Source organism: Nycticebus coucang, chromosome 5 (genome assembly GCF_027406575.1).
Source record: "Nycticebus coucang isolate mNycCou1 chromosome 5, mNycCou1.pri, whole genome shotgun sequence".
Classification (NCBI taxonomy): Eukaryota; Metazoa; Chordata; class Mammalia; order Primates; family Lorisidae; genus Nycticebus; species Nycticebus coucang.
The window spans coordinates 10,495,897-10,509,262 of NC_069784.1; positions in this window are offsets into that span (position 1 = coordinate 10,495,897).

Genomic DNA, 13,366 nt, shown 5'->3' on the forward strand with positions numbered 1-13,366 from the left:
CTGGGCAGGATGGTTGGTGGTATGTGCCTGTAGTCAGGAGGCTGAGCCAAGAGGATCCCTTCAATCTAGGAGTTTGAGGCTGCAGTGAGGTATAATTGTCCCGCTGTACTCCAGCCTGGAACAGAGCGAAACCCTGTGTCTAAAAACAAGAATTGCTGTGAGCTGTGATGCCATGGCACTCTACCAAGGGCGACAAAGTGAAACTCTGTCTCAAAAAAAAAAAAAAAATAGATTAAGGATGATGCTTACCCTTAACTCTTTGAGGTTAAGTAAATACTCCATTAAATAGACAGAGTAGACTTTTAAGCCATTTACTGAGTGAATGGCTGTGTGAAACCTGTGTCTAAAAACAACAAAGTCCTTGATGGCCTTCCAAAAGAGGTGTTTTGTTTGGCCAGATTAGTGCTTTAAAAACCATTTTTTATTAGGCAAGTCATGTGCTTTTTCTATTGTCACTGACCTACCACTACCGTGTCACATAAAGCAGCTTCACCTGTTCAGTCCACTGGCCTCAGCCTCTGAAGTGTCTGAGTTAGTGACTCCTATTCAACTCACCAATCCCGCCTATTATTAGCCTTTCTTCAAGACAAGGAGTTTAAAGTGCTCTTGCTTGTTTACTTTCAGGAAGTTGTCATTCAATTAGCTATGATGGATAAAAGAAATTAAAGTGATTGGACTCAGTAAATGGCTTAGAAGCAGCTACTCTATCCATCTATTTAATGGAGTATTTACTTAACCTCAAAGAGTTAAGGGTAAGCGTTATCCTTAATCTAATAATTTTTTTTTTGAGACAGAGTTTTACTTTTCGCCCTTGGTAGAGTGCCATGGCGTCACAGCTCACAGCAACCTCAAACTCTTGGGCTTAAGCGATTCTCTTGCCTCAGCCTCACAAGTTGGAGCTGGAAATTTTATTTATTTATTTTTTTAGAGACAGAATCTCACTTTATTGCCCTCAGTAGAGTGCTGTAGCATCACAGCTCACAGCAACCTCCAGTTCTTGAGCTTAGGCGATTCTCTTGTCTCAGCCTCTGGAGTAGCTGGGACTACAGGCACCTGCTACAATGCCTGGCTATTTTTTTGTTGTAGTTTGGCCAGGGCCAGGTTCAAACTCGCCACTCTCAATATATGGGGCTGGCGCCCTACTCACTGAGCCACAGGTGCTTCCCTGAAAATTTTAAAGATCGTATTTTCTAGATGAGGAACTAAATGCAGAGAGGCTAAGTGACTTGCCTGTGATTAAAGAACAAGCTTGAAAGACAGAATTCTGAAAATTCTTTTCTTTTAATTCTTGTTGCCATTTTCCCTGGTCTGTTGCTAAAATTGGAAGACTAAGTCAAATTCTTTTAAAGGTTATTGAGAGAACCAGACCGACGCCATCTTAAGGGTTCAGCCATTTTGTTCAAAACTGATGAGTCACCGGTTTTCCACCTTGAGTCATTGGCTTCCAATCAGAAACTTCCTTCTGGAGTGGGCCATATGGCAGGACCAGTGGCAGCCAATCCAGAAGCAGCCCCTTTGTTTAAATTATATACGTTCACTTTGCTGTGCTACACTATAAAATACCCCTGTTACAAAGCTTGGGTCTCCTGGCTTGGATCTGTTGTAGCGGAGTCCCTGGGAGCCCAAACTCGAGCTTGCAATAAAATGGCTCTTTTGCTTTTGCATCGGGATCGGCTCCCTGGTGGTCTCTGGGGACTTTGTGATCTGGGCATAACATCTGGGGGCTTGTCCGGGATCCCCCAAGACCCCCTGAGGACTCCCGACCTGAAGAGCCGATAAGTGGTGTTTGTATTGTCTATTGTGTTCATTTTTGGGATTGAAAGTCTGTGAATGGTGTGGTTGGCATAAAGTCAAGGTGGACACGCTGGAAGCTGCCGGCCAGGAGAGCCGTGGAGATGTCCCAGCCTCTTCTGATGTGCAAAACTCAGTGTATGTTGTAGAGATTACCCCACCAGACTGGGATGTGGACTCCCCAGGGTGTGGTGTGGAAGAAGTGGTTCTTGTGCCCGTGCAGTTTTGCGGGTCACTCCCACAGCACGGTCATAGACTGTCGGATTACTTTCGGTTTTGTTTCCACGGACCGTCTGGCTGGTGCCATAACCACTGTGCTACAGGCTCAAGTGATCCTTTTGCACTTATTAAAATCAAGGTAGAATATAACTCTGTTTCTGACAAGCCCACGCGAGTGGGGCCCAACAACATCTTTCCCCTTCTGGCCCGCCCCCACGTACTTCCAAAGTACACAACCTAATCTCCAGTACCCTCCCGATCGCCTAATTCCAGTAAGATTCAGTTTGGGTATCTGGACCCCACTTGGGAGCTGCTCACAAGCACATATCAGGTATTAAATTTGACCAGGCCGGATCTGTCTTAGTGTAAAACCCCCTTATTATGAAGCTGTAGTTACTCTTGGGCAGTTATCCTTAATCTAATAAAAATTTTTTTTTTTTGAGACTGAGTCTCACTTGATCACCCCTGGTAGAGTGCTGTGGAGTCTTAGCTGACAGCAACCTCAGACTCTTGGGCTCAAGCAATCCTCTTGCCTCAGCCTCCCAAGTAGCTGGGACTACAGGCACCTGGCTATTTTTAGAGATGGAATCTTGCTCTAGCTCAGGCTGATCTCAAACTCGTGAGCTCAGGTGATCCACCAGCCTTAGTCTCCCAGAGTGCTGGGATTACAGGCCTGAGCCACCGTGCCTGGCTCTGACTAAATTCTATTTTCATATTCTTTCTTAATTTTATGGTCATGATTAGTGACTACAAATATCACGTAGAGGAAAGTATGTCTCCCAAATTGTTACAGTAAATGGTTTTCATTTTAAGAATTCAGTGTAATCATAATATTTTAAGAGACTGTATCTAGAACTTATGTGTAGCCTCTTGGAATACATAGACTTTTAGGTAAGTGTCCTCTTTCTTACTGCTATTTCAGTCCAAAGTGTGCTTCTGGGATATAAATAAATGGGCCAATTACATACATCTCTAAGGCAACAGCCAAGAAATGTCTTGTAATTGTTCTTATTAAAAAATTAGGAATTATTAGTAAATTAGTTTGCATTGTGTTATGTGTGTATATATATACATATATATTCAAAGTCATGAAAATATATATTCAGAAAATTAAAAGCTTTTTTTTTTTTTTTTTTTTTTTTGTAGAGACAGAGTCTCACTGTACCGCCCTCAGGTAGAGTGCCGTGGCGTCACACGGCTCACAGCAACCTCTTAACTCTTGGGCTTACGCGATTCTCTTGCCTCAGCCTCCCTAGCAGCTGGGACTACAGGCGCCCGCCACAACGCCCGGCTATTTTTTGGTTGCAGTTTGGCCGGGGCTGGGTTTGAACCCGCCACCCTCGGCATATGGGGCTGGCGCCCTACTCACTGAGCCACAGGCGCCGCCCATTAAAAGCTTTTTTTCAGGAAAAAATCATAGTACTAGTAGATTAAATGTATTTGGAAGATATTAACCTATTAGGTAACACACAATGAGCAGTTAAATTGTATGTGGTTATTAGAAATAAGTAAGCGTCTTCTTATTCTTGCTCAAATCACAGAAGGAAATCATAGTTGTTTCATTTATTACATGTATTACCTCTTTTAATTTTCTTTTATTAAATCATGGCTGTGTACATTAAGCAGTCATGGGGTAATGTGCTGGTTTTATATACCATTTGAAATATTTTCATCAAACTGGTTAACATAGCCTTCATGGCATTTTCTTAGTTATTGTGTTAAGACATTTATATTCTACATTTAGTAAGTTTCACATGTACCCTTGTAAGATGCACCGTAGGTGTGGTCCCACCAATTACCCTCCCTCCACCCATCCTCCCACCTCCCCTCCCTTCCCTTTCCCCTTTCCCTATATTCTTGGGCTATAATTGGGTTATAGCTTTCATATGAAATTAGTTTCGTAGTAGGGCTGAGTACATTGGATACTTTTTTCCCCCATTCTTGAGATACTTTGCTAAGAAGAATATGTTCCAGCTCCATCCATGTAAACATGAAAGAGGTAAAGTTTCCATCTTTCTTTAAGGCTGCATAATATTCCATGGTGTACATATACCTCAAGTATTACCTCTTTTAAAGAAATAAGCACCTATAGAAGTTTCAGGCTCAATAGTAAATAACAGCTATTATTAGTCATAGCACATTTCCATTTGAGAATGGACTTAGAATCCTGGTTTGAAAACTCAGTTGCCAAAATTTGTTCATTCGTATTAATTAAACCTTTAAGAGCAAACTATATACCAAGTAAGTGTTAGATTTGTTAGAATTTGAGGGTGTCCAATTCCTGGCCAGGATGGGAAGGCAGCAGGGGCTGCAGGCTCATGATCAGTCCTATAGAAACCACAGTGCTGGATGGAAGCAGTAGAAGGCCGGAGAGATTCAAGGCTGTTTGGAACCAGGTTGAGTGTTAGAGTTGATGAGTGGCTGTCTGGTGAGTGGATTTCTTGGAGGAAAGCTTTTGAAGTCTGTTCTTGATTTTTCTCAGCATTATCTCATAACAGACATTTCCTGCATTATCACTGCCAGAATTGGAGATCACAGCCCAGGCTGCAGATGCTGATACTGCAGAGTATCATCAGGGCAATGCAAAAGGCTGGTGGCAAGAAGTGATGACGAAAACGAATGTATGGGAAGGCTGAGGTGGGAGGACCCCTTGAGCCCAGGTGTTCGAGACCAACCTGGGAAACACAGTGAGACCCCCCACACACACCGCCATCTCAAAAAATAATAATAATAAAGCAAAAACAACAACAAATTGACTGGCTTGATAGTCATTCTTCTTCCTTTCTCTTTTCCAAAGCCCTTGGGCTGGAGAATTCTCCCCACGGCTTCTCAGTAAAGATTTAAAGTTAAAACTCTGGGAAAGGAGTTGCCTAATGGAAAAGCCTGGAGCCAGAGGATCAGCAGTGGTCAGGTGGGGCCTGAGGGTCTGTGCCCTGGGGCTCATCTTTCAAGCCTTGGAACTCACTAATTCAGCTAGGGCCCTGTAGCCACTCCTCAGTTTATCTTATCAGCTAGAGGAGCAAAAGGAATGTGGCCAAGATAATTAGATAGATACCAATTTTCTGTTCCATTTAAGTAGACAAGTGAGCTGTCCCAAGAGAACTGGGAGAATTTCCTGTCACTATGTAGACTTCTGGCTGTGTCAGCATAATGTGCCGAGCTAGGCCTGTGCTTTCCTTCCTTTATTAACTAGTCACTCCCTGGGCCCAGTCTTGTGCATATCATTTCCATTTAATGATGGGATGCATTATTCTATTAATTCCATTAATAATGAGCACTTGTTTGAACTTTAAGACTTCATTCATCGAGTAGCACTCAGTTCCCCTTGAGCAGCTCGGGTTGCACAATCACCTGGTGTCCCATGTGAGGTGTTCAGCCTCTACCCATCAGTAACAGGCTTTTCTTTTTTTTTTTTTTTTTTTGTAGAGACAGAGTCTCACTGTACCGCCCTGGGGTAGAGTGCTGGGGCATCGCATGGCTCACAGCAACCTCTAACTCTTTGGCTTATGCGATTCTCTTGCCTCAGCCTCCCGAAGTAACAGGCTTTTCAAAGGGAAAAATGGTTGTTGGCGACAGAGGACACGCTCTTATTCCCTAGTCCTAGGGCTCTGCACCCTGATTCTCTGTCGGGGTTTGTCAGAGGATCCACTTAGTCATCATATATGCAAATACAAAATTTTGTTGTAAATGACCACAATGCTTCAGTTACCCTTGAGCTGGATTTAGAAAAATGAGCAAGGACTATCATGCTGCTGTGTTGGGAAAGTGCTTTCTAAGAGTACCATGAGGCTTTCACTCTTTCTCAGTCTGGAGGCTCAAGGGGTCCTCCCACCTTGGGTCTCCTGGAGCGCTAGGATGGTAAGTGTCAGCCACTATGCCAAATCTCAAGTCAAATTCTTTTTTTTTTTCTTGAGACAGAGCCTCAAGCTGTCACCCTTGATAGAGTGCTATAGTGTCACAGCTCACAGCAACCTCCAACTCCTGGCTTAAGCGATTCTCTTGTCTCAGCCTCCCAAGTAGCTGAGACTACAGGCACCTGCCACAATGCCGGCTATTTTTTTTTTTTTTTGGTTGTAGCTGTCATTGTTCTTTGGCAATGGATTCAAACCCACCAGCTCTGGTGTATGTGGCTGGCGCCTGAGGTACAGGCACCAAGCCTTAGGTCAAATTCTTAATAAGAACATTTTAGGCCAGGCATGGTGGCTCAGGCCTGTAATCCCAGCACTCTGGAAAGCTGAGGCGAGTGGATCACCTGAGATTAAGAGTTTGAGACCAGCCTGAGCCAGAGCCAGACCTGGTCTCTAAAAACAACTGGGGGGTGTGGGAAGGGCCTGTAGTCCCAGCTACTTGGGAGGCTGAGGCAAGAGAATCGCCTAAGTCCAGGAGCTGGAGGTTGCTGTGAGCTATGTGACGCCATGGCACTCTACCAAGGGCGATAAAGAGAAACTCTGTCTCAAAAAAAAATTTTTTTCTACTCTTTTATAAGGTTTAATTTTCCCTAAAGAAATTATATTTCTTTTTTTTTTTTTTTTTTTTGTAGAGACAGAGTCTCACTGTACCACCCTCAGGTAGAGTGCCGTGGCGTCACACGGCTCACAGCAACCTCTAACTCTTGGGCTTACGCGATTCTCTTGCCTCAGCCTCCCGAGCAGCTGGGACTACAGGCGCCCGCCACAACGCCCGGCTATTTTTTTGTTGCAGTTTGGCCGGGTCTGGGTTTGAACCCACCACCCTCGGCATACGGGGCTGGCGCCCTACTCACTGAGCCACAGGCGCCGCCCAAGAAATTATATTTCTTTTATCATGGCTATATCTACGTGGATATATCTCTGCATGATGGAAATTTGCTCAACTCTGAGTCATTGAAGGCTTGTCAACCAATTGCTATGACTATTTTTTAGTTTTTTTTGTTTTAGAGACAGAGTCTCACTTTGTCACCTCAGTAGAGTCCTGTGGTGTCACAGCTCACAGCAACCTCCAGCTCTTGGGCTTAGGCGATTCTTTTGCCTCAGCCTCCCAAGTAGCTGGGACTACAGGCGCCTGCCACAGTGCCTGGCTATTTTTTTGTTGCAGTTTGGCCGGGGCCAGGTTCAAACCCACCACCCTCCCCAGCCGGCGCCCTACCCACTGAGCCACAGGCACTGCAAGACTATTTTTTAGTTTTATCTATAATTCTTGAATGATTAAAATATGTGACCTTATAAATGTGGTTGACTTCTAAACCTCAGGCAGCTATGGAGATATTTACATGACTATGGAACTTAAGTTAAATCCGCTCACTGCTGATGTTTGTCCTTGCCTCTTTAATGTTGATTCACCATAACCTTGGAGATGCAGAGTCATTTGGACTCCAGGCTAGAGGGTTTCCTCCAAGTATGGTGAATGAGATGATGCACAAAAAATATTGAGCCTTGCCGGGCGTGGTGGCACACGCCTGTAATCCCAGCACTTGGGAGGCTGAGACAGGTGGATTGCCTGAGCTCACAGGTTTGAGATCAGCCTGAGCCAGAGCAAGACCCCGTCTCTAAAACGGGTGTTGTGGTGGATGCCTGTAGTCCCAGCTACTTGGGAAGCTGAGGCCAGAGGATCACTTGAACCTAAGAGTTTGAGGTTGCTGCGAGCTCAGATGCTACAGCACTCTACCAAGGGCGACCAAGTGAGACATTGAGCCCTAAACCAGACACACAGTAGGTGCTCAATAAACTCCTATTTATTCTTACCGATTATTAACTTTACTCTTTCAACTCCATTACTTCACCTCCTTTCTCCCTTTCCATTTTCCAGTTCTCTATTTCCAACTGTGTATAACAACATGTATTTGAATTTCAGCTGAGAGTTATTTCCTCCCCCATTTGCCACCTTCACTTGTTCATTGTTGCCATGCAACTCTACAACATACTATCTTTAGTCCTAGGGAGAGCCCCATATGGTTCAACAAATCCTGTGTTTATTTTCTCCCAAGTATTTGCTTACTGGACACATATGACGTGGAGGGGGGTGATGGATAGAGGAAGGTATCAGTGTATGTTTCTTCAGAACTATACTTACTGGGAAAAATAAGTTAGTAAATTTTTTAATTTGTTTTAATTTTTTTAATAAGTTAGTAAATTTATCTTTGTTTTTTTTTTTTTTTTTGACAGAGTCTCATTATGTCGCCCTCGGTAGAGTGCCATGGCGTCACAGCTCACAGCAACCACCAACTCTTGGGCTTAAGAGATTCTCTTGCCTCAGCTTCCCAAGTAGCTGGGATTACGGGTGCCTGCCATAATACCTGGTTATTTTTTGTTGCAGTTGTCATTGTTGTTTAGCTGGCTCAGGCCGGGTTTGAACCTGCCATCCTTGGTGTATGTGGCTGGCACCTTAACCACTGTGCTACAGGCACTGAGCCTAGTAAATTTATCTTATAATCCATTTCATAGCTATATGTTTTCTTTTCCTTTTTGTGGGGAGATAGAGTCTACCCTTGGTAGAGTGCCATTGCATCACAGCTCACAGCAACCTCAAACTCTTGGGCTTAAGCGATTCTCTTGCCTCAGCCTCCCAAGTAGAGTAGCTGGAAATACAGGTGCCCACCACAACACCTGGCTATTTTTAGAGATGAGGTCTCGCTCTGGCTCAGGCTGGTCTTGAACCTATGAGCTCATGCAATCCACCTGCCTCAGCTTCTCAGGTTGCTAGGATTACAGGCGTGAGCCACAATGCCTGGTCTAATTTAATTTCATTTTTAAGAGATGGGGGTCAAGTGATAGTATAGTAGAGTGATCATGAATCACTGTAACTTTGAACAACTGGGATCAAGAGATGTTTGCACCTCAGCCTCCCAAGTAGCTGGGACTACGGTCTCCTGCCATGATGCCTGGCTAATTTTTTTTTTTTTTTTGAAGATCAGCAAGGTTATTTTAATACAGATGTGATACAGAATGTTTAATTACAGCAGGGCAGTGATCCCAGTTAAATAAAATTAAAAACCTTTATTTTCCCAAATATAAAATTACTAAATTAATATCTTCAAAGAAAATATAACATGGTGAAAGCTTTAAATTATACCACCATTCACCACAGGCTTTGTAATTCACCAATGACATACTCCACCATTTTGGCAAAATGCCGAAAGTTTTAAAACCGTCTATAAACCCAATATAGCAAAGACTGTATACATCTCCACATTGCACTTCTTTGATGTACAAGAATACAACAGTGCAGGGTACTGCATATACTAAGAACAACACAAATCTCTCACAATTAAACTTAACGCAGAAGCTGATGTGAGTATTAAAAAATGTAGAAATGTAATAATACAGATATGTACAGAACACTGAGACTGTATTAACAAACTATATGTACATCACAATATACCATACTACTTTTAAATTTTTAGCATAGTTGTGTTTATTAATACAGATGCCTGGCTAATTTTTAAATGTTTATGTAGAGATGGGGGTCTGGCCTTATTGCCCAGGCTAGTCTCAAACTTCTGGCCTCCCGTTTTACTCCTGCTTTGGCCTCCCAAAATGTGGAATTACATTTGTGAGCCACCATGCCCTGCCAAATTCTAGAATTTTTTTTTTTTTTTGTAGAGACAGAGTCTCACTTTATGGCCCTCGGTAGAGTGCTGTGGCATCACACAGCTCACAGCAACCTCCAACTCCTGGGCTTAAGGCGATTCTCTTGCCTCAGCCTCCCGAGTAGCTGGGACTACAGGCACCCGCCACAACGCCCGGCTATTTTTTGGTTGCAGTTTGGCCGGGGCCGGGTTTGAACCCGCCACCCTCGGTATATGGGGCCGGCGCCTTACTGACTGAGCCATAGGCGCCGCCCACTAGAATATTTTTAATGACTACTTATATTTGATTTTATAGTTGGTATTTTAAGGTTGTTACAAACCTTAAATGCTACTGAGTAGAAATATAGATTGACAAAGTGGGTTGAACTTTAAGTCTACATGTAAAGTTAAGAAGTAATACTTTAAGTTAATTAATTATATCTAATTCATTTATAGGTAGTTAACAAAGGTTAACCAATTTTATCCAGTCGTATTCAGCAATATCTATTACATATGTAACATTACGGGAGAATCTGGACAGGACACCAAAGAGGAATAAGAAACTTGGTCTCTCCCATGAAGGAACTGTTTAGCTGGATTTCACAACTTACCATAGGTGAAGAAAGTCATCATATATGCACACACAAAATTTTGTTGTAAAGAATAATTTTTACTACAATGGATGGATGTGTATTAGGAATTCGGGAAACTGAGGTGGGCTGGTGTGCCAGCTGGCTTCCATTGATCTCTCTCTCTAGCTAACCTCTACCTTTTTCATCTCCTGGAGGCATCTGTAGCCTGGGCCGTATCAACAGAGACTCCTCTCCCTCTGCCCCCTGGTTTAGTTCAATATTGGGTCTAGGTAGGTAATATGAGGGTGAGAGGAGAACACGGTCATGGTAGGCATGTTTGTGGACCCTAGGGCAAGAGCACAAAGCAGTGCCAGATACCATATTCCTAACTGTTTAAAACAAATTGCTAGGGCCAGGTGTGGTGGCTCACTCCTGTAATTCTAGCACTCTGGGAGGCCGAGGCGGGTGGACTGCCTGAGTTCACAGGTTTAAGACCACCCTGAGCCACAGCGAGACCTCATCTCTAAAAATAGCTGGGCATTGTGGTGAGTGCCTGTAGTCCCAGCTACTCAGGAGGCTGAGTCAAGAGAATTGCTTGAGCCTAGGAGTTGGATGTTGCTGTGAGCTATGACACCACAGTACTCTACCAAGGGCAACAAAGTGAGACTCTGTCTTAAAAAAACGATAACAATAACAACAACAAGAAATGACCTAATTGCTGGTAAATGAACTGTGAAATTATGTGTTATATGCATGTATTTTGGCCATGTCTTTATAATAATGTGAAAGGCCAAGTTCTAATGTAGAGCTTTCTAATTTGTTCCACACTAGAATAGAGGGACATGGTGAGAAACAGTTCTCTACCTGCAGCCTACCACATTCTTTTTCCACCCAGCTCTGCCCTGTGCTCTCCCCAACCACACCCCTGCCTTTACCCTGGCAAAGAGCTGCTCCTTAGCCGCTTGTCAATCAGAGGGATATTAGCTATCCGGATCCTGGAAAAGCCTATGCAGATTCGGTGGACAGGTTGGGGGCCACTTGGGCATGTTATGTTCCCGGTATTGATAATGTACCTGGCACATACCCTGCAGTCATTTGTTTTATTACTTTCCTTTAATCAAATTTCTGTGAGCTCTTTATTCGTACACTGCCCTGTCACGTCACCTGGCTTTCGCTTGCTGGGAATCCATCATTTGCTTATTAGGTTTTCTCTACACTGTTCTCATTAGTTCAAGACAATTAATGTGATACTATTTGGTGCTTTAGCAATCATAACCTAAAGGCAAATTTGAGCCCTGAGATCCATGGCACTGTCCCACTTTTAGGGATAAGTTTATGTTACTTTTCTAGATGAAACAGAATCTGTTCATATTACTTTTCTAAGATGCAGAAACAAAAAACAAAAATTTTTAAGTTATCCAAGAGAATTCATAGATTCTTCTCTCCTCCCCCAGTACATCTGGTAACCTTAATTGGAGAATCATGGGTTTTCAGGATGATTTGATGTGAGAGGGGAGGGAAAGGGGAAAAGCCCGGCATGACCACACAATGGTGTCTGGTGTGGGCCACTAAGTGCACGGGAGTCCTATTCACTGACATTGGGAGTGAAAAGAGAGCCATGGGTTCCAGAGAAAGGATGAGGTCAGCCTTGCACAATCTCAGTTGTGAATTTCCTGCCCTGCAGCACATGCTCTTTCTGGTGGAAGGAGCTGGAGGTGTAAATTTGGTTGTCAATACCTGCGAAACCAAGATAGTAGACGTGGTATTCAGTGTGTGTGGGGGGACATGTAACGAGAGAAGGCAGCTGAGGAAAAACAGCCTTAGTGAACTCAGTTCCTGGATAGTAGCAGTTGTGGGGTGGGGTACAGAAGCCAGAAGAGAAAGAAAATTTAAGAATAAAATGGTTAGGCTCAGCGCCTGTGGCTCAAGCAGCTAAGGCGCCAGCCACTTACACCTGAGCTGGCGGGTTCAAATCCAGCCCTGCCCACCAAACAACAATGATGGCTGCAACCAAAAAAAAAAAAAAAAAAAAAAATTGCCAGGTGTTGTGGCGGGCACCTGTAGTCCCAGCTACTTGGGAGGTGGAGGCAGGAGAATCGTTTGAGCCCAGGAGTTGGAGGTTGCTGTGAGCTGTGATGCCATAGTACTCTACCCAGAGCGGCAGCTTGAGGCTCTGTATCAAAGAAAAAAAAGAATAAAATGGTTAATACAGTCAGATGAGAGACTGAGGTGCGAGGATTACATAGTCAGGAGCTGGAGACCAGCCTGAGCAACAGAGTCAGACCCCATCTTTACAAAAAGTAAAAAAGAATTATCTGGGAGTGGTAACGGGCGCCTAAAGTCCCAGCTTCTTGGAAGGCTGAGGTGGCAGGACCCCTTGAACTCAAGAGTCCCAGGCTGCACTGAGCTACCAGCAGGGCACTGCCTTCCAGCCTGGGCTGCAGAGTGAGACCTTGTCTCTATGTAAAAGAAAAAAATCAAGTAAGATAAAGAATGGAAAGAGTCACATTTGGCAATTAAGAGGTGCTGATGGTAGTAAGTGCAATCTTAGTGGAGTGGAGGGCAAAGTCTGATCACAGGGAGTCCAAGAGCAAGGGGGAGTGAGGAAATGCTGCTAATAATTCAAGACGGTTTTGCTTTGTTATAAACAACAGCCAGACGGGACTGCAAAGAGGGAGGAGTTGGACACTCTGCAACAGTGCTGACCAACAGTGGCACCAGCTGGGAAAAGGGGAAAGGGGTCAATAGGTAGGTTAAAACGAGACGTCCTGGAGCAGAACAGTGGAGAGGAGATCAGATTAAGGGTCTAAGGAAAAGACATTTCTTCAGAGTTTGGAGGAAGGTTAAGAGTTACAGACACAAGGTGGGGCATGGAGGATACTCACATTTCACACAATGACTTGTTTTCTCTGCAGAATATGAGGCAAAGTCCCCTCCAGAGACAGAGAAGGGCAGAGGTGGAGCAAATGACTTGGAAAGAGGCTGAACACATGTGTACACATGGTGAGAATCCGAGGGAATCAGTCAGGCCAGGGCAACAGGACACAGTCTGGGCGCTGGTCGTAAGCGACCTTTCTTGTTTTGTGAACTCAGCTTTAATCCTAATAGTGCATATCTTGAGTAGTTTAGGGTAATTGATTTGGGAGATTAATTTTGAGTTAGAAATGTTTTTTGGGGATCGGAACCTGTTGCTCAGTGGTTAGGGCCCTGGCCACATACACCGTGGCTGGTGAGTTGGAAC